The 21,598-nt window shown below is 39.6% G+C and overlaps 1 protein-coding gene across 11 annotated transcripts in view; it reads left to right on the top strand.

Moving 5' to 3' along the window:
• The window catches only part of chl1b (cell adhesion molecule L1-like b), a 712,521-nt gene that overhangs the window by 87,692 nt on the left and 603,231 nt on the right, over nt 1-21,598 (top strand). The window contains exon 1 of one of the 11 annotated variants that reach the window (XM_043708374.1): nt 13,265-13,287. The exons of the other annotated variants lie outside the window; for them this stretch is intronic. The gene's annotated coding sequence lies outside the window, so the exon portion shown is untranslated. Of the gene's footprint in view, nt 1-13,264; nt 13,288-21,598 lie in introns of those variants that run through there. 11 annotated transcript variants of the gene reach the window in all.

Raw genomic sequence — 21,598 nt, 5'->3', positions numbered from 1 at the left:
CAGTCAAATGTTTATATCTCAAACTGTCCATACCTGGCTACATCCTGGTAAATCTTTTCTGAACCCTCTCCAATTTAATAATATCCTTCCTACCTCTCAAAGTTTGTAGCTGGGGTGCCAGTTGTCATAGTTGTGGGTATGTTTACTGAGCTGAGAAGTCTAGGTGGCATCTTTAGTGCTTTGGAGCCTTTGAAGGCAAGTGTGCTAAATCCCTTCTTATCCTCCCCGTCTACCTGTGATGCCAATTTCAAAGAATTATGCACCTGAACCCACAGGTCTCTCTGTTCTACAACACTACCCAGGGTTCTACCATTAATTGTATCAGTCCTGTCCTTGTTGTATTATCAAAATGCAATACCTCACTTTTATCCAAATTAAACTCCATTTGTCATTCTTCAGCCCATTGACCCAAGATTTATACACTTAATTGTAAGGTCCTGGGGAGTGTTGCTGAACAAACAGACCTGGAAGTGCAGATTCATAGCTCCTTGAAAGTGGAGTCACAGATAGATAGAATAGTGAAGAAGGCATTTGGTATTCATGCATTTATTGATCAACAGATTGAGTTTTTGAGTTGGGAGGTCATGTTGCGGCTGCTCAGGACATTGGTTAGGCAACTATTGGAAGACTGTGCAATTCTGGTCTCCCTGCTATAGGAAGGATGTTGTGAAATTTTCAAGGGTTCAGAAAGTATTTACAAGGCTGCTGCCAGGGTTGAAGGGTTTGAGCTATAGGGAGAGGTTGAATAGGCTGGGACTATATTCCTTGGAGCATTGGAGGCTGAGGGGTGACCTTATAGAATTTTGAGGGGCTTGAATAAAGTGTTATGAAATTGAAGGCATGTTCTGTACCTTTAAGACAGAGTGAATGCTGTTCTGAACTGAGAGATTACAAGCACCTGTGTATGTAACTAGATAGCACTCTGAGTGGAAAATTTAAAATATGTAATATTTGGCTGTGAGTTGTGGTTGCTATTTTGACAATTCAAATTTAGTCAATCATTTTAAATTATGCCCCGGTTACTAAAACCCAATCAAGTTTGCGAACTTGTTTTGCAAACATTGAACCAATGACGCGATTCGATGTTGGGGATATAAAAATGCGGACATTTTGAAAATTGGAGAGAGAGCAACTGCCATTGAGAGAGATTCAAGAAATTAGCAAACATTCTATATTAAAGGTACCTTTTCATATGAAACATACTCTCAGTAAAACGAAAGAAGACAAACCAGGAATTCAGTAGCCAGAAGAGTGAAGTCACAGAAGATGACAGTGGCTATGTGGTTTTGAAATTAAATCGATGTAATTTTAATAAGTGTCTTATTGGAACAGAGTTAAAAATGACACAACACCAGGTTATAGTCCAACAGGTTTAATTGGAAGCACACTAGCTTTCGGAGCGTCGCTCCTTCATCAGGTGATGGTGGAGAGCTCAATCCTAACACACAGAATTTATGTGTGTATAAATTCTGTGTGTTAGGATTGAGCTCTCCACTATCACCTGATGAAGGAGCGACACTCCGAAAGCTAGTGTGCTTCCAATTAAACCTGTTGGACTATAACCTGGTGTTGTGCCATTTTTAACTTTGTACACCCCAGTCCAACACCAGCATCTCCAAATCATTATTGGAACAGCACTTCGTTATAGCTTTGAAGGCATTAATAAGCAGTTAAAGGAAAGGAGGGCTTAGAGTTGTGAATAGTTGTTGCTTAATGTTCAGTTTTAGAGTTAAAAAATAAATTGATGTTATGTTCTTTAAACAGTGGAATTTGGGAGTTCTCTGTCACTCATATTTAAACAGATTATGAGGCGAGGTGAGCTTTTCCGGGTATTTGGTTTAATTAACAGAAGGATTCACCGCCGTGTCGTAACAAAGGTAAGGACTTTTCTCTATGGTGGGAGAGTCCAAAACTGAAGGGCACAGGTTTAAGGTGACAGGGGAAAAACTTAAAAGGGACCGAAGGGGCAACTTTTTCACACAGAGGGTTGTGCGAGTACAGAATGAGCTGCCAGAGGAATTGATGGAGGTTGGTACAATTACAACATTTAAAAGACATCTAGATGGGTATGCGAATAGGAAGGATTTGGAGGGATATAGGCCAATACTGACAAATGGGGCTCGATTAATTTAGGTTATCTTGTTGGAATGGACGAAATTAGACCAAATAGTCTGTTTCTGTGCTGTACATCTCTATGACTGTATGGCTCTAATTAATCAAAATCTCTTTCTAATCTTGGATAACCTCCTTCACTGTCTACTATCCCAAAAATTTTAAAAAGGGTGGGACAAAGTGCACAAAGACTAAAGTAGGTTTTCTTGCCCCTTGTCTCTTCAGTTATTACTTGCCTTTCTCTGTGTAGGAAAGACACTGATTTCATTTGTCAATTTGGCAAGAACTTGGAAAATATCATGTCAGGAGTCATGGATACAGACTCATAATCCATTTATCTTTCTTATTAGTCATCTTAATCAGATTGCTTCCCTTGTTTGACATTGTAATAGTTTGGGAAACACTTCTCTGCCAATTCCCAAATTAACAACTGTATTAGTAACGGATTTGCTTAGAACTGCATGATAAACATCAATTGCACTATCTAATTCTACCTTTTCCAGTTGGGACAGAAATAGGGTTAATGGCATTATTTGCATCAGCTGTTTCATTCCTCCAATAAATGATTTAAATTAATAAAATTAAGGTTAACCAAAACCAGAAGGAATTCTCAGTCTCAGGCCGTCATTTTCATTTAGCCAGTGATTTACTTGTTACACACTGTCAACTGTCTCAGCACTATTACAATGTGTCAATGATTGAAAATGGTAGATGAGCAAGAGCTGACATTGGGATGTCCAAATTCACTTGATACCATTTTTGAGATGAGCCTGTAACTGGGTTCCCGGCACTTCAAATCAGATTTTAACTGTTGCCAACTAAAATGTGAGAGCTACAATTTTTGAGCTGTGATTGGCTATTGCTGAAGGAAACACTAAAGCAAGAAGCTTGTTTTTCAAATTTAGTAGGCATTATCCTAAGCTTAAAGTAAAACTACACAAAAATACCTCACATCAGCAAACCTCAACAAACAATGAAAGGAGCTGGACTTTGTAGAACCTCATCCGTACGGTATCTCCACATCGAAGTATGAGTAATTTGAAGTTGTAACACTTAACAAGACATTTGAGAGCTCCAATGACACTTTAAGAGATGAGTTAACCCTTGATTTGTAATTCACAATAATATTGTTATGAGAGCACTACACTAAGAAGTGTGCTTTCACTTTCAATGAGGAATATGACAAAGCACATGTTGCCCTGTCCTTACGCAAACTAAGCATTTGAAAGTAACTGAAGAGTTGTAGAGTGGATATCAGTTGCATCTTGGTAGATAGTCCTTCAAATGAAAGATTGAAAAATGCTATTGCTGTCATTATTTTCAGCCATGTATGATTGTGTAAGCACATTGTCCTAAATGAATCAGAAATCTCAAATTGCTTAACAATATGCTGTCAATTATGTGATCCAAAAAATTCTTAACAGTTGACTACCATCATTTCAGATCACGTGGTATTAAAAAACACAATCATTTAAGGTGGCATTGAAAAGAATAGGACTTGAGACTGACCTGAATTTCCATGCTGACATTTTGTCAGCATGGTACCCAAATAGATATTAATTACATTTATCACCAATAATATTTCATGATCAAGCATGTGGTAGTTTGTATTATATTGTCAGTTACTGAAGAGTGAATTCACGTTTATTGCCTTTTTTTATTGTTTACCTTATGTTAGCAATTTGTTTAACAGGGTTGTTTGCACATAATTGCTCTTGTAAATGGCAGCACCTCATTAAACTAGGACAATAAAACTAGAACATGGATAAACAGATATACCCTCAAAGCTGCATGAATAAGCTTTTCATCAATTTACATTTGCAAATTAATAAGTTGAAACAATCATAGTCTGAGACTGTCTCGAGAGTCAAAGCGCTGCCTCATGGTAACATAAAATAAAAACTGTAAGGTCCGAGGTTCAGTTTTTTAAATATTTGTTCATCCGAGGCCAGCATTATTGCCTATTTCTAATCACTCAGAGGGGAGCGAAGTAACATTTACATTGTATGGGTCTGGAATGACAAGTAGATCAGACCAGGTGAAGTTGGCAGATTTTCTTCCCTGAAGGGCATTATTTGGATTTTTATGACAATTGATCATGGTTACATGTTCACAATTAAGCACAAGTAGTATTTTATTGAATTCAAATTTTGCCGTGGTCAGATATAAATCCATGGCATGAGAACATCAGCCTGTAGTTCTGGATTACTAGCCCAGTGACATTGCTACTATGCCACTGCCTCTCCTAATGCTGAGTAAAAACAATGACTGCAGATGCTGGAAACCAGATTCTTGATTAGAGTGGTGCTGGAAAAGCACAGCAGTTCAGACAGCATACAAGGAGCAGGAAAATCGGCGTTTCGGGCAAAAGCCCTTCATCAGCAATACAGGCAGAGTGCCTGAAGGGTGGAGAGATAAATGAGAGGAGGGGGGGGAGAAAGTAGCTTAGAGTACAATAGGTGAATGGGGTTGGGGATGAAGGTGATAGGTCAGAGAGGAGGGTGGAGTGGATAGGTGGAAAGGAAGATAGGCAGGTAGGACAAGTCATGCGGACAGTGCTGAGCTGGAAGTTTGGAACGGGGGTGAGGTGGGGGGAGGGGAAATGAGGAAACTGTTGAAGTCCACATTGATGCCCTGGGGTTGAAGTGTTCCGAGGTGGAAGATGAGGCATTCTTCCTCCAGGCGTCGGGTGGTGAGGGAGCAGCGGTGAAGGAGGCCCAGGACCTCCATGTCCTCAGCTGAATGGGAGGAGGAGTTGAAATGTTGGGCCACAGGGCGGGTTGATTGGTGCGGGTGTTCCCTAAAGTGGTCTCCCCAGTGTAGAGGAGACTGCATCGGAAGCAACGGATACAATAAATGATATTGGAGGATGTGCAGGTAAAACTTTGATGGATGTGGAAGGCTCCTTTGGGGCCTTGGATGGAGGTGAGGGAGGAGGTGTGGGCGCAGGTTTTGCAATTCCTGCGGTGGCAGGGGAAGGTGCCAGGACCGGAGGGTGGGTTGTTGGGGGGCGTGGACCTGACCAGGTAGTCACTCTCCTAATGCTGAGCTTGCTGATCTCATTTGCTGCAGTAATATAGAGGCAGCAATGAGCTGAGATCATCCACAGTTTTTGTATTTGGTTGCTAGGCTGCTAGGGGGTGCTGAGCTAAGTTGAGTGGTGCAAACATGGGATATTTGCCCCATCATTTCAGCAAGAATTTCTGTGGGATATCTTGGACATACATGGGTATATCTGGTAATGTGAAGCTCAAGATAGACAAACACTGATTTTCTAAATTAAACATAGGGTCTGTTCCTGTGCTGTATAACTCTTTGGTCCAACCAGTCCATGCTGAACAAAATTCCAAACTAAACTAGTCTCACCTGCCTGCTCCTGACCAATATACCTCCAAACCTTTCCTATTCATGGATTTATTTAAGTGTCTTTCAAAAGTTGTAACTGTGCCTGCATCCATCACTTGCTCCAGAAGTTCATTTCACATGTGAACTAGCCTCTGTATAAAAAAAATGCCCCTCATGTTTTTGTTTAAATCTCTCTCCTCTCTCCTTAAAAATATGCCCCCAGTCTTGAAATCCCCCACCATAGGGAAAAGATACCTATCATTAACCATATCTATACCCGTCATGATTTTATAAACCTCTTTAAGATCACCTTTCAACCTCCTAAGCTCCAGTGAAAAAAGGTTCCAGCCTATCTTTACAACTAATGCATGAGTTATTGTATTGAAGCTTGCCATTATAAGAAACTGACCCCGTTTCTATATGTTCTTCTGTCCCGAAGAAGTGTCACTGGACTTGACATGTGAAATCTGCTTTTTCTGCACAAATGCTGCCAGATCTGCTGAATTTTTGCAGCAATTTTTGTTTTCGTTTCTGATTTCCTATGTCTGTAATTCTTTCATTTGTTTTCAGCTTCTACACGTAATGGCTTACTCATTGGAAATATCTTGTTGGAAGGTTGCCTTAATTTTATGACTCATGCCAAGATCATGAACTTTGCTTTGTTCCAACATATTAAAGTTTTCATCAATGCAGATTTTTATAATATAATTGCATAATTTGCATTTTGTGAATGGTTTGCTGCTAGTCTACAGTGCCAAGAGTCACCAAGCTAAACATTGCAAACAGGCGACAATATTTTGGTTAAAACCATTTTATTGTATGCCGAACCTCTGACAGCTGACGTGTTTACCTGGTGAGACATATCAAATGGGTCATTACACTGTTCCTTCTCCTTTTCTCTTCCATTCCCCCTTGTTTTCTTGGTTGTTTTTCTCTGCTCGACTGTTTTTTTTATAGAAACCCTACAGTGTGGAAACAGGCCCTTCAGCCCAACAAGTCTACACGGACCCTCATTTTCTCTGCTCGTTTGACAACTCAGGAAAAAAAAACACTAACTGTCCATTAAAAAAAATGAGATTGCTATCACCAGCAATGCTGTAACTATCTCTATTGCTTTCCAATTTCTTTCTTTGTTTTGCTGTCTTTCTCTTGCTCTCCATAGCTCTCGCATTCATTTTCATTTCCATTTCTGCACCTTTTTCTTTCCCCAGCATATTCATACATCAGTTTGCTGTTTTTCTACACCTGATCCAAGTCTCCTTCCTCATCTAACTAGTTATTTTTACTGTTTACCAGTGTAATTCTCTTGATCAACTGGCTTTACTTCCATTTCTAATGTTTGCTGTTTGAAACAAGACCTGTTGCTGTTTTTGACTCCATCGTCACTTGCTTTAATTACACGTTAGATAATGACATTGGGTGGATTCAGGCAACTCTTACGTGATATAAACAGCACAAATTTCAGGCCTAAAATGCCAACGTCTTTAACAGTGATTAATTTTGAGTAATTGTCTGGTGATCACGCAGTTGGTTTTGTAATTATTGACAGATTGCTTAATTAAACCATGACTTATGCTTTCAATTTAGTGCAACTGCTTTTAACTATTGTATTTCATTGTAAGCATTGAGGAGCAACAAATCATCTTGCGTTATAATAACCTGACTGGAACCATAATTATTATTGACTGCCATGAAGAAATGCCTATAATTTTCATAGTGTTACCACAGATGAAATCCATTCATGTGTTACAACTGATTTTTATCATCATCATGGGTGTTTTTTTTTCAAATAACTGAAAGCTGATTTGCTCTATAATAAAAACATTTGAACTCAGGCTTAGTTTGAAAATAAAAATATACTTAGTGCAGCAGCTTGGTGACTTCATAGTATACATTGGGTAAATCATATTTTTAGCAACATGTATTAGTAATATTGGTCCACTGTCCTTCTATTGCTTATTTTAGGAAGATAAAAATTTGGCCTTTAATGGAGTAACATGCCAAATATAATTCACTTGGGAAATATCCAATGCTAAGATAACAACCATGATAGTTTAAGAAATAACAGAAAATAATGGTGTCTTCTAGGTAAGAGATTGAAGGTGGCTGTGAATGGTGCAACAAAGAGAGGGGATGCAAACCATTGAACTTTGGCCATCAAAGAAGTGTACTGATAGCAATTAAATCTAATTTCAAAATTCAGTGGCTGCTTTTGTGAACTAAGTTGAACAAGTCATTTTCTATACCAGGAGGGTGTCCAAGCAGAATACCCCCTCCTGGGACCATAGTCGGAACCTATTATTTTTATGTGAGAATTGCATTCTTTAGCATTTGTCTGAGAGAAATTTCAAAAGCAAATGATCACTGTTCTAATAACAATCTTTGATTTGCCTGTTTAGAGTTAAACTGGTCTGACAAACAGAGCTGGTTATATGTACCAGAGCACAAAAAGAAAGCTGCTGCCCCCAGTCAATCAAACATCCTCTGGCATTTTTGCATTTTACTTAAAAAAATGTAATTCAAATAGAAGCAGTGTTGCTACAGTTATATAGGATGCTGGTAAAGTCATAATATGGAGTCATGTGTTTTTTTAACACCTCCAACTGTGGAAAGGATTGAAAATAACAAATGCTGGAGAACACCGCATGTCAAGCACCGTCAATGGAGAGAAAGCAAGCTAATGTGCTGGGTCTAGATGATACTTCATCAGAGCTGAAGTGGAGGGGACAACATTGATGAAGAAATGGGCTGGTGGGGCTGGTTGGAGTAATGGGAGAGAGAGAAAATGTTGATAGTTCAGATTAAGTGATCAGGATGTGAGAATGGCAGAGCATTGGTGTGTCTAACTGCTCGAAAGAGCAGACAGTCCCCCTGGGGTGAGGGAATGGGACAGAGAATGTAACAAGTGGAGCTCGAAGAAAGGGAAGGGATGGGTTCGCAATTTGAAGGTGTTGAGCTCAATATTGAGTGCAGAAGGTTGTAAACTGCCTAGTTTGAAGATGAGATGCTGTTCCTCCAGTCTGTGCTGTGATTCACTGGAGCATTGTAGCACGCTGAAGAGAGGCACATGGGCATGTGAACAGGACTTGCAAGAGAACAGGACCAGACCTGCAAAGGATACTCGATCACACACACACACTCATTCGCTCGATCACACACACACACATTCACTCGCTCGATCACACACATACACACACTCGCTCGATCTCACACACACACTCACTCGCTCGATCACACACACAAACACACACTCACTCGCTCGATCGCACGCACACACTCGCTCGAGTTTTGACTTTCATGATGTTTATACGATAATGAAAAGTGCAGTATTCCTTTGAATTGTCACTCCAGGTTTCTTGAAAGGCAGGATTAAAAATATTGGTGAAGATGTTAGTTAATTTAGGAAGGAGGTAACATTGGATGCATCCAGGCAGCAAAATAATTCAGTTTGATTTGTCAGGTATTTTCTCCAAATGTGAGAAATAAGACCAAGCAGTGCATCTTAAATGGGAAAATAATTCTTATGGTTGAAGGCATGCATAATTTTATATTCACCTGAAGATGAACAAGGATAGAATTTTGCATCTCTTATTATAGTTGCATCCAGTTCCAGTTTAACAGCACGTGCATGTTATTGCAATTGACAGCCAGGAAATGAAATGAAAGTGATTCTTCTCAATGCTTCAGGAGTACAGAAACCAATCTGCGAAGAGTGAATTTATATTTTGTATATAACAAAGTAAAAACAGGAATTTCTGGAAATAGTCAGACAACCTCTGTGGAATGAGAAGCTGACTGAACATTTCAGATCAATGACCTTTGATCAGAATGGAAAGATGTAGGAGATGAAAATTTTAAAGCAAATGCAGATCCAGGGAGCAGAGGAGGGAATGGGCTGTGAGGGCTGTGAGCACAGAGAAACAAAGGGGAAATAATTGTGAAGATAGTGATGCAAAAATTAGAACACATGGGGTAATAGTGATATTAGTACAGGTAAATGGAGATGACAATGCTACAGATAAAGAAATAAAGAGAAGTCAAGTGGAAATTTATCCTTATATTTATCAAGAAAAGCATAGGGGAGAGATGGAAGGAAAATTTGGCAAAGCAGGCACGATTCCTGCGTTGTACCAATAAGGTCTTAGCATTCCCAAACACTCACTCTAACCATGTCTTTCTCAGTGGCTCAGTGAGTCTTCCTCCAGGGTTAGACTTTCGTAAAAGACAGAAAGGGAGTAGTTGAGAAAACCTTCTTTCCAAACCTTCTTTCATTTGACTCTGAGCTATGTAGTTATTTATCATCAGTTACGTTATTTTCATTGATATAAAAACATTCTAATAAACAACTGAAAGTTGCATGCTTTCTTTGGATTCAGCTCAGAAATTAAGCTGTTTTTGTGACCTCAGTAGCAACAGTACTGAACCATTCGGTTTTAAATAGTACAAAAGAAAAGTTGATGTTTAGTGAAGATTGAAATTATTCCTTGTTGTAACATGTAAATAAAATTGTTGGGTTTAATTAGCTGTTAAGACCTGTAGTTACAATAATAGAGTTTTGAAACAAATTACGGTAAATGCTTCTTACCTCATGCTTGGTAAACTATTTTGTTAATCATCCTGCCAGATGATGCTTAGAAGGATTATAGTTTAATGAAATTGTTAAATGGTTTACTATGTGCTCTGTGTAAATAGAGGGATTTGAATTTTGACTCACTGCTTCTTCTGGTAGATTCACAGAGAATTGTAAGGAATCCAAAATAACCTGTTTCATTGACACATGTAAAATACGTCATTTGAAAATACAGCTACCTCCCCAGACAAAAAAACCTAACATGGAACGCCTGTAAATAAATTCTACTCAACCAGATCCTAAGTTTATTGTGGGTTTTATTATAAGGTAATTTTCAGTCTATTAAACGATATGATATTAACTAATCTGCATTGTAGCACTGCTGGTGCGATGCAATCGAACATTTGCCTGCTTCTTTGGTTAATACCCTGTTCCCAAATGCAGGCTTCAAAATAGGATGCAGCCTGTGCCTCATAGTAGTGCCACAGTGCTAATGACCATTGCCGTCAAAGCGTCTTTTGATCGCCATCTTGCTTTTCCATTCAAGAGCTTAAGCCAAGGTAAAGCCGATAAACTATTGCAAGATTTGTTTTTGCAGGATCTGCCATGCTGGTAGAGTCCTCAAATTGCAACTGACCTTTCTGGAACTTAGAGTAACTGTTTTTATGGCCACTGGTCCTGCTTTCTCGTACATCTGGTGGGCCTCACAAAGAGTTTAGGAAAATGCCAAAATTTATGCCTGCACCCACTCCATCTTATACAAGCGTATCGTAAAAGCCTTTGAGTCAGATTATTATTAGATTTAGATTCCCTACAGTGTGGAAACAGCCCCTTCGGCCCAACAAGTCCACACCGACCCTCCGAAGAGTAACCCACCTAGACCCATTTCCTCTAACTAATGCACCTAACACTATGGGCAATTTAGCATGGCCAATTCACCTAACCTGCACATCTTTTGACTGTGGGAGGAAACCGGAGCATCCGGAAGAAACCCACACAGACACGGGAAGAATGTGCTGATTCAGGTTGTGATTTGAAACTGACAAAACATGACAACAGAAAATAAAACTATGCAATGAGGAATTGCTCACATACTAATGCACCTAACATTATGGGCAATTTAGAATGGCCAGTTCACCTGACCTTCAAATCTTTGGACTGTGGGAAGAAACCAGAACACCCAGAGGAAACCCACACAGGCGGTAGACCGAGGCTGGAGTTGAACCTGGGTCGCTGGCACTGTGAGGCAGCAGTGCTAACCACTGAGTCACTCTGCTGCCCATAAATTAGAAATTAATTCTTCCTGACACAAGTATTATCCCCCAACAAATGTGATAGTACTTATCATAAAGAGTATTATGGTAATACTTCCTGTGAAGTCCAAAGTGAAAGTTAATAGAATTTGTTTGTTCCATCTCTGGTTCAGGAGATCAGGATGTCACAATCAGCAGGAATTGGGCAGACTCTTCCTTCGTTGCAAGTAATTGGGCACAGTGGAACTCAGTTCCACTCCAAACAGTGACCATCAGCCCCAAAAACACAGTTGAATTTAAGCACCAGGAAATTCTGACTTTAATGAGAGAAATGTTGAAAGAGATTTAAATAAACATTACGTTATTAAAACAATCTTGCAAAATTAGTTTTCTAATATTTTAATCAGTTTCCAAATCAGGTAGAAATTATACTTGGAAAGAAAAAAAAGTGCTTGACATATAAAGGTAAAATAATGAACTTCACTTTTTTACACATATGAGGAATAGTTAGTAAGTTTGCAGATGACACCAGAATTGGAGTTGTAGTGGGCAGCGAAGAAGATTACCTCAAGAGTACAACAGGAACTTGATCAGTTGGGCCAGTGGGCTGAGGAGTGGCAGATGGAGTTTAACTTAAATAAATGCGAGGTGCTGCATTTTGGAATCAGAGTAGGACTTACACACTTAATGTAAAGGTCCTGGGGAGTGTTGCAGAACAAAGCGACCTTGGAGTGCAGGTTCATAGTTGTTTGAAATTCGAGTTGCAGGTAGATAGGATAGTGAAGCAAAACATTTGGTATGCTTACCTTTTTTGGACAGAGCATTGAGTACAAGAGTTGGGGGTCATGTTGCAGTTGGTTAGGCCACTTTTGGAATATTGCGTGCAATTCTGGTTTCCTTTCTATCGGATGTTGTGAAACTTGAAAGGGTTCAGAAAGGATGTACAAGGATGTTGCCAGGGTTGGAGGATTTGATCTGTAGGGAGAGGCTGTATCGGCTGGGGCTGTTTTCCCTCAGTGTCGGAGACTGAGGGGTGATCTTATAGGAGTTTATAAAATTATGAGGGGCATGGATAGGATAAATAGATATGGACTTTGCCTGGGGTGGGAGAGTCCAGAACTAGAGGGCATTGGTTTAGGGTGAGATGGGAAAGGTATAAAATGGACCTAAGGGACAACTGTTTCATGCAGAGGGTAGTACATTTATGGAATGAGCTGCTAGAGAAGTGGTGTGGAGGCTGCTACGATTACAGCATTTAAAAGGGATCTGGATGGGTGTATGAATAGGAAGGGTTTGAGTGATATGGTCCACGTGCTGGCAAATGGGACTAAGTTAGTTTGGGATATCAGGTCAGCATTAACAAGTTGGACTGATAGGTCTGTTTCTGTGCTGTACATCTCTAAGACTCTAATTACCATTCACAGATTGAGAAAGCACCTGAGTGCTATTCATTTCGTTGACTGAAATGTTTATCTGAATTTTAGTCACAAACAGTTAGTTTTAACTTGGACATCAACAAAATGACAAAATTTACCACAAATATGCTTTGCTAAGATTTTTGTATCTCTCTCCTTACATATTGATGACAATTGTGAGTGAAATAAATTAGAGGCTGCTGACAGGAAATAAGGTGCTGGCTTGTGCTATTGCTGAATGTGTGATGAGTCCGTGTCAAACATCACTGAAAGGCAGCAAATCAGCTGATGTGACATAACTGGCAGAGAGTGAGGTAAAACAGCTTGTTTGTGCAAGCATCTCATAAAGATCTTTGAACCAGATGGGTGGAAACCATTGCTCTGTTCAAACAAATATTCGTCTGTCAGCAAATATGACGGACCAGGCAAAGCATTTGTAGGATAAGCTCAAATCTGTGGAGATATTGGCCATTGTGATTTAGTGTGTACTGGATCGTGCTTATCTGTTCTTCAGTCGTGGAGCATGTGTAGTAAAAAGCAAGTGAAGTGTATGCACGTCTTCGGAATTGAAAGGCTGTTCTCATCACATTTGGTGAGTCTGACTAAAAATATTATGAAATGTTGTCTCTGTTTTAAAATGAATACTGTGAACTAACAAGTCTTCAGGCTTGCTCACAATGATATATTGCCTCCCTGCTAAAGGCATAGTTTAAATTTTTCATATACGTTGCAATATTCTATATTTAAAATAAGACTAAAACCCAAATAGATAGAAGATGTGAATGTTTTATTTGCTAAGCATTTACCTGAAAAAGGAGCATAGGCTACACCTTGTACAAGGAATCCATGTTTCACAATGGAATCACAGATTTGGAAGTCAGATGTGGGAAATTGATGCATACATGCAAAAAGTACTACTTTATTAATGCTTACGATGTGCACTATATGTTTTAAATTAAAATATACATCTTTCCAGTACACAGGTGTGCAAACATACACAATACAGAGAATTACATGAATCATTGAGGAATTCTGGAAGTAAAAATTTGATTGTTCTTGGAATGTTTTGAGGAAGTGAAATTCTTCCAAGTTTAGAATTTCTTCATGAGATTTGAAGTGCTTTTTTTAGATTTGTGCACGAGTTCTGATTCTCTGGTACATCCAAGTATGGTTGACAAACTAGTAGATAAGCAGCATAGGAGTTACAGCAATTGTATCAACTTAATAACATTTCAGTTTTTCTATCTGAGGTTAAAGGAGCTTATTTTCTACAGCCTAATTATTTTTGTGTATGTGGCAAATGTCAACAAAAACCGTGGATTATTTGATGCACCATGCAGTTATTTATTAATTATTAAATGCATTTATTAAACAAATTTAGTGTTTGCTGTTTTTGAACAGTTTTGCACTTAATTGCTTTCAAGAAAGATTTGAAAAAACAGCTCCTTTATATATAGTGTATTGTTCAGTTCTGCTGATGAATAATATGCAATCTATGATTTGAGAAGTATAGTAAGCAGTCAGCAACCAGAAGGAAATCATTGCATACATGAACTGTTAATTAAATGATCCATCGTTAGAAATGGAATATTAATTTCTAATAATATATTAAGCAATGAAAAGTATATTTAAAATATTTAGAATTTTGATGTTTGATGGTCTGAGAGTGACATAAAAGGCATGTGGTTGCATGTTTTGCATTGATGCAATTATTACAATTTCCCAGTGAACTCTTGAAATATTTAGACTAACGTCTGTTCTTTCTGAACTTGCCGCACGCTTTCTCTCTCATGTTCAAACTTAACATTGTCATTAAACATTTTGGCAAGAGTGATGCATTTCTGAATTGACCCAACAGGATCTGCCTCATTCTTGATGAAGCGCTCTTGCCCAAAACATTAATTAACTTGGTCCTCGGATGCCCCTGACCTGCTGTGCTTTTTCAGAACCCCACTGTCAACACCAATATCCGTTACAAACTCACCAACACCCACTATTACCTTGACTATATGTCCTCACACCCTGTTTCCTGTAAGGACACCATCCCTTTCTCCCAGTTTCTCAGTCTCTGTCTCATCTGTTCTGATGATACAATCTTCTGCGGGGAGGCGGGGTGGGTGGTCTCAGAAATGGCCGCTATTTTCTTCAACTAAGAATTTCACTCCACTGTGGTCAACAGAGCCCTTAGCTATGTTCAACCCATCTCCCAAATGTCTGCTACCACCCCTTCCCTTTCTTCTCACAACAACGATAAGGACCCCAGTACTCACCTATTATCCCACTCGCTCCACATCCAAAGGGATTGTAAGCAGCCATTTCCAATGAGGTGCCATGGCCACATACGTTCCCCTCCCTTGCCAGCATTTCACAGGGACTGCTCTCTGTGGGACACGCTGGTCCACTCCTCCTCATTCCCACCCTCTCCTCACATCCTACAGCCCTTTCCCATGAAATCGCAGAAGGTGTAACACCTGCCCATTTACCTCCTCTCTCCTCACCATCCAAGGCCCTGAATGGTACTTCCTGATGAAGGAGTGATTGACCTGCACTTGATTCTATCTAGTTTACTGTATTGGTTCTTGACAATTTGGTCTCCTGTACGCTGGGCCGATGAAACACAGACTGGGTGACTGCTTCGCAGACGATGACAACTCTGTTTGAAAATAAAAATGACTCTGAGCTTCTAATTACCTCTCACTTCAACATCCCACCATGTTCCCATGCTGGCATTTCCATCACAGGCCTGCTGCAGTGTTCTATCAAGCTGCAGCACAAGCTCAAAAATTGGCATTGCATTTTCCAAATCGGGACCCTGCAGACTCTAGGATTCAAAATTGAGTTTAAAAATATTGGAGCCTGATTCCATCCATCCTTGCTTTTTTAATTACACCTATACCCGGTCCTGTTGTAACATGAGTTACTTTTAGCACTGTTATCCATTCTCACATACGCTTGGGCTGCATTCAGCACAGCTCTTCAATTTTCCCTCTCTTAGCTCTTATCATAACTTTTTTTCATCTTTTCTTCTGTCCTGGCCTGCTTTCATAATATTCTTCTTTACTGACCCCTTTCATATCTCCCTCTCCCTGGGCTCTGTCTCCACTGATCTGCTCACCTACTGACACACCCACCCCACTGTGGCTTCAGCATAATTACTACTTTTTTTTCCTAGCTATTGCCAGTTTTATGGATCAGTCCAGACCCCCTCAAAATATTTTAAGAAGGTAGCTGAGACTTTAACTTTTTCTTCTTTTAAAGACAAATGTGAAGTGCTTTGTTCCAGATGCAATTAAATTGATCATTCTACTCGACGTTAAGTAAAGCACAATTTATTCAAATGCTATCGTTAAAATACAACAAAAGAAAGAAGAACCTCGAACAACACCTATATTAGAAAACTTAACAGAATAATAGATACAGTAACTATTACTAATTGCTCCAATTTAGTAACATCCCATGAACACACCCCTTAGAAAAAAGGCAAAGTCAGATTGTCTCACATGCAATCCAGCAGCAAAGAGAGAAACAAAATTCAAGTGAAAACTCAGAGAGTAGCAGCCAGGAGACATTTACTGTATCTTCCAATCCTGTTGAGACTCCCAGCAGTAACTGCTGCTGAATCTCAAAGCTAAGAAAAACTGAAAACGACAAATCCTGATCAGTGGGAGCTGGTCCACACCCATTCATGCTGCTTCTATTGTTCCAACCTTTAAAAAGAAGCCCAAGGCCTCACAGCTTATTTCTCTTCTGATACCTTGTTGCCTGTCCCCCAGTCTGTCTCTTTAAAATAAACCAAGACAAAACAAATCTCTTAAAGCTGTGGAATTGTCACAACAGTTCTGATGAAGGGTCACTGGATTCAAAACGTTAACTTTTTCTTCCCACAGATGTGGCCAGATTTGCTGAGTTTCTCCGGCAGTTTCTGTTTTTGTTTCAGCACTCCAGCATCTGCAGTTCTTTGTTTTATTGAACTATAGTGATAGTTCTTTCTAACAAAGTTGGCAACCTCACTTTTTCCCAATCAGTCACATTTTTGCCACTTAATTAACCTATCTATATCCTTTTTTTCAGTTTTGTCAAATCCTGTTTGGCTACAACATAGTTACTTCCTCCAAGGCAATGCTGTTGATTATAAATATTTGAGGCTGTAGCACTAATCTATGCAGCACTCCACTGGTTAAGCTCCTGGTCAATGGTGCACCCAGCCATATTGATGGGTGATTTGATGGTGCAGTTGAATGTCAGACAGATGTGGCTTGACTTGTCCATGTTGGATATGGTTATTCATTGACATTTACATGGCATGCATGTTGCTAGCAACTTAGCAGGCCAAGCCGAACTCATACCCATGTCTTACTGTTTGTATAATTCAGTTAAAAATGGAACTCAACACTGATCATCAGTAAACATTTACACTTTTGGTATTTTGATGCATCAATGAAGCAGCTAAGGATGATTGGACAAGGATGCTGTTTTGAGGAAGTCGTGCAGTGATGTCTTGTGGCTGAGATGATTGGCGGTAAACAAAACCATCAACCATTGTGCTGTAAATTACTCCAGCCAATGGAGAGTTTTTCTGTGATATGCATTGACTTCAATGTTGCTAGAACTGCTTTGATCAAATGCTATCTTGTTATCAAGGACAGAGACTTTAATCTTCTGGAATTCAGCACTTGAGTCCATAATTGGAACAAAGCTATAATAATGTCTGGAGCTGAGCAGTCCCGATAGATCACAAACTGAGTATGAGTGTGCTGTTTATTGCTGAGTAAGTGATATTACGCTGTCAATGACACCTTTCATCTTTTTGTTGACAGAGAGTAGACTGGATGTTACAAAAGTGCTGGCTATTTAACTAACTATTCATTTATAGAATCGCTCAGCTCATGGCTGAGATAGTCCATGGCATGTTGACTTAGCTGTAGTGCATAAAGATGGTCCGTGCTGTGGTTTCACCAGGTTGAACTTTTGTAGGTGCCTGAGCATTCTCCCCAACACCTCCCATTGAACAGTAGTTAGTTCTTCGCTGGATGGTCAGAGTAGAGTGAGCAATGTACTAGCCAAAAGATTACAAATTGCAACAATATTGCTGAGAATGGGCTACATTGCTATGTATGTGGTCAGTTCGAGTTGCTGGATCTGTTCTGAATCTATCCTGATTGACACAGTGCCACACAATCTAATGGAAGTTGTCTTGTATTTGAGCAGGTGACAATGCAATCAGTGACTGCGCATGATCGCTGCTCTCAATACTGAACAGATGTGTCTGCAACCAGTAGGATGGTGAAAGGAAGATAAATTTGTTTTTCTTTTTCCCATAGGAGACTGGTTTGCAAGGTTAGAGCTCATGGAATACAGGGAGAAGTAGCCATTTGGAACCAGAACTGTCTCAAAGATAGAAGACAGAGGGTGATGGTGGAGGGTTGTTTTTCAGACTGGAGGCCTGTGAGCAGTGGAGTGTCACAAGGATCATTTCATTATTTATATAAATGATTTGGATGTGAGCATAAGAGGTACAGTTAGTAAGTTTCCAGATGACACCAAAATTGGAGTTGTAGTGGACAATGAAGAAGGATACCCCAGATTTCAGTGGGATCTTGATCAAATGGGCCAATGGGCTGAGGAGTGGTAGATGGAATTTAATTTAGATAAATGCAAGGTGCAGCATTTTGGGAAAGCAAATCATAGCAGGGCTTAAACACTTAATGGTAAGGTCCTGGAAAGGGTTGCTGAGCTATGATACCTTGGAGTGTAGGTTCATAGCTCCTTGAAAGTAGAGTCACAGCTAGATAGGTCAGAGAAAAAGGTGTTTGGTATGCTTTCCTTTATTGGTCAGAGTATTGAGTACAGGAGTTGGGAGGTCATGTTGCAACTGTACAGAACATTGGTTAGGCCAATTTTGGAATATTGCGTGCAGTTCCGGCCTCCTTCCTATCAGAACGATTTTGTGAAACTTGAAATGGTTTAGAAAAGAATTACAAGAATGTTGCCAGGGTTGGAGGATTTGAGCTATAGGGAGAGATTGAATAGGCTCGGGCTGTTTTCCCAGACCATCAGAGGCTGAGGGGTGACCTTATAGAAGTTTATGATATCATGAAGTGCATGAATAGGATAAATAGACAAGGTCTTTTCCCTGGTGTGGAGTAGTGCAGAACAAGAGAGCATAGGTTTAGGGTGCGAGGGGAAAGGTATAAAAGGGGCCTCGGGGGTAACATGCAAAGGGTGGTTCTTGCAAGGAATGAGCCACCAGAGCGAGTGGTGGAGGCTAGCGCAATTGCAACATTTACAAGGCATCTGGATGGGTACAAGAATAGGAAGGGTTTGGAGGGATATGGGCCGGGTGCTGGCAAGTGGGACGAGATTGGGTTGGGATATCTGGTCGGCATGGACGGGTTGAATTGAAGGGTCTGTTTCTGTGCTGTACATCTCTATGACTCTACAATGTTGGTGCTCTCAGTAACTGCTGCAGATCTAGTCTGGCAGCTCTGTCTTTAAAGTTTGGCCACTTTGGTCAGCAGAACCCCTCGAGTAGATTTTGTTCCTCATGGCATTTTGCACTTTCAAGTGGTGGTCAACAAGAAATAGTACTATCTGTCCCAAATTTCAACCAAACCTGAGACTTAACAGTAAGTCATCAATAATGGAGGCTTTCTCCATGCCCATGCCTCTACCCATTAGAATCCAGTAGCCACATGTTGTGTAAATGTTGATATCCCCCTTGAATTGATACTCTTGACAAGAAGCTTTAACAAAATTTTGAAATGTTTGAAATGACGCGCAACAGTTTCAAGAACATCATCTTCCCTGCTGTTTGCAGATTTATGAACGGCCCCCTCATATATTAGAGTTGATCTTTCTTGCACCTTCTCTGTAGCTGTAACACTATATTTTGTATTCTGTGCTATTACCCTGACGTATGTACGTATGATTTGTTTGGATAACAAGCAAAACAATACTTTTCACTGCATCTCGGTACATGTGACGATAATGAATCAAATAACAATAGAAAAAAAGTCAATCAAATATTTTGCCATTAATTTACAGCAGTGCAATTTGGCCAGAGTTTTTTTCTTAGCAAGGCCATTTGCACAGATGTTGCCATTTAATATGATTTTAGGTTATTTTGTGGTTAAAATATTTCAGTTTATTTCTTTAAGCTACAACATAAGAGTCCAGCAACAGAACATTGCTCCAGGAGAGCTATACTGCATACTATAAGGAAACAATGAAGCATTGGTTTTTGACCTTTAGAAATAAAGTTGATACCAATCAAGGGAAAGGTTAACAGTGACTTATAATTTCAAATTCCTATTCAAGATCCAACGGACCTGAATACACAATATTGTCTTTCCCAAATCAGTAGCTTTCCCTTGAGGAGTTGTAGGTTAAATATTTCAAGAATTGAAATGTCAGACAGCGTTGCTGTGGTGCCCTTCCAATGTTTGATTTGGGAGGGACAAAACCCAGTGTGTTATATGCTGGCATAAGAGTGAAGGTGGAGAAATGTCTTATTCTTTAGTTCTTGTTACTTCTCTGACAGTACATACAAAGCTCAAGGCAAAAGCAGTGGGAATGTGCAGTGTCTGTGTAAAATATCTTCAGGCAATATGATCTGAAAGGTGGAAATTATAGGTATTTGCATTGGATGTAAAAAAAATGAACATTTGGTAAAATGAATGCAAGTATATTTTTCACATTTAACACATACTTTATTCTGATAAATGTTTGCCAGTTTCTTCTTCTTATTCTCCTATTATCTCTTTGCCATCCTCAAGGTCGTCCCTCATTATTGCAGTCACCATTCTTCGGAACCAAGTGAGATGCCCCAATGTACATCCACAGCACTGTTTGGTTATTCCACTGGAACATGTGTGGAAAGTTACATGGAGCCATCTCATTAGCAGTGTCCTTGCATTTCTCCTAATTAACTGTTCTGCGGTTGCTGTAATTCAGCTTTAAATTGAGTTTGAGTGGTTTTCCTATTTAAATTTCAGTAGTATGTTATTGTGTCATTGCTTTTTTTGCAACAAGATATTCAACACCATCCCGCAAGTTGGAGCAGTTGCAATCATGCCATAATGAAGTTGAAATTTTACGTGAAGTAATTCAGTGTAGTTCATTGTGAAGGACGTTCTGTTTCTAACCATGTGGCTATTAACAACAAAACTTGTGTTTCGGTAGCAGTTTCAACATTGTAGAAATGCTGAGGTGATTCATGTGAGACAAATGGACTGGATGATCAAAGAATTCGGAGTGACACGACATTTAAGAACCCACATTTTGAGGAAACTTCTGAAAAATAGCATAGAGCAGAACTTAAGGGAAGAAGGTAATTGTTAGGGCTGAGATGCTGGGAGTGATGGTGCAGTGGTGGGAGTGGGTAAGGAACAGAAATTGACAAACCAAAATGCACAGGTACAACAATCTGTACTTTATTATCTTTGCTTTATCCGGATAAAAGCCGTTTATCATAATCAATTATCTTGCAGAAGTGTCAAAACTAATTTATTTGATACCAAATCAAAAGGTCAGTGGCAAAACCTTGGTCAGTGAGGTAAATTTTCAGCAGGAACTGAGTGTGAAAGTGAGGAAAAGAGGTACACAGAAGAAATATCAAATCTTATGGTGTTCCAACTGAAGGTGTGCCACCACTGTAAAGATATTAAAATTGGGGGTGCTTGAGGGGCTAGAATTAGATAAACTATTTGGAGCGTTGCTGGGTTGGATGAGTCCGCAGTGATAAAGAGGGGGAGACCATAAGGAGGTTTGAAAACAAAGCTGAGCATTTTTGAATTGAAGCATGACTAATCCAGAATCTGGCAATGGGAGCCTATTTAGGTCAGGGGAGTAGAGAAGTGATGGGTGACAACTGCGGTTTGCAAAATTTTGAATGACCTCAAGTT

Source organism: Chiloscyllium plagiosum, chromosome 18 (genome assembly GCF_004010195.1).
Source record: "Chiloscyllium plagiosum isolate BGI_BamShark_2017 chromosome 18, ASM401019v2, whole genome shotgun sequence".
Taxonomy (NCBI): domain Eukaryota; kingdom Metazoa; phylum Chordata; class Chondrichthyes; order Orectolobiformes; family Hemiscylliidae; genus Chiloscyllium; species Chiloscyllium plagiosum.
This window is presented reverse-complemented; position numbering and strand designations above follow the sequence as displayed.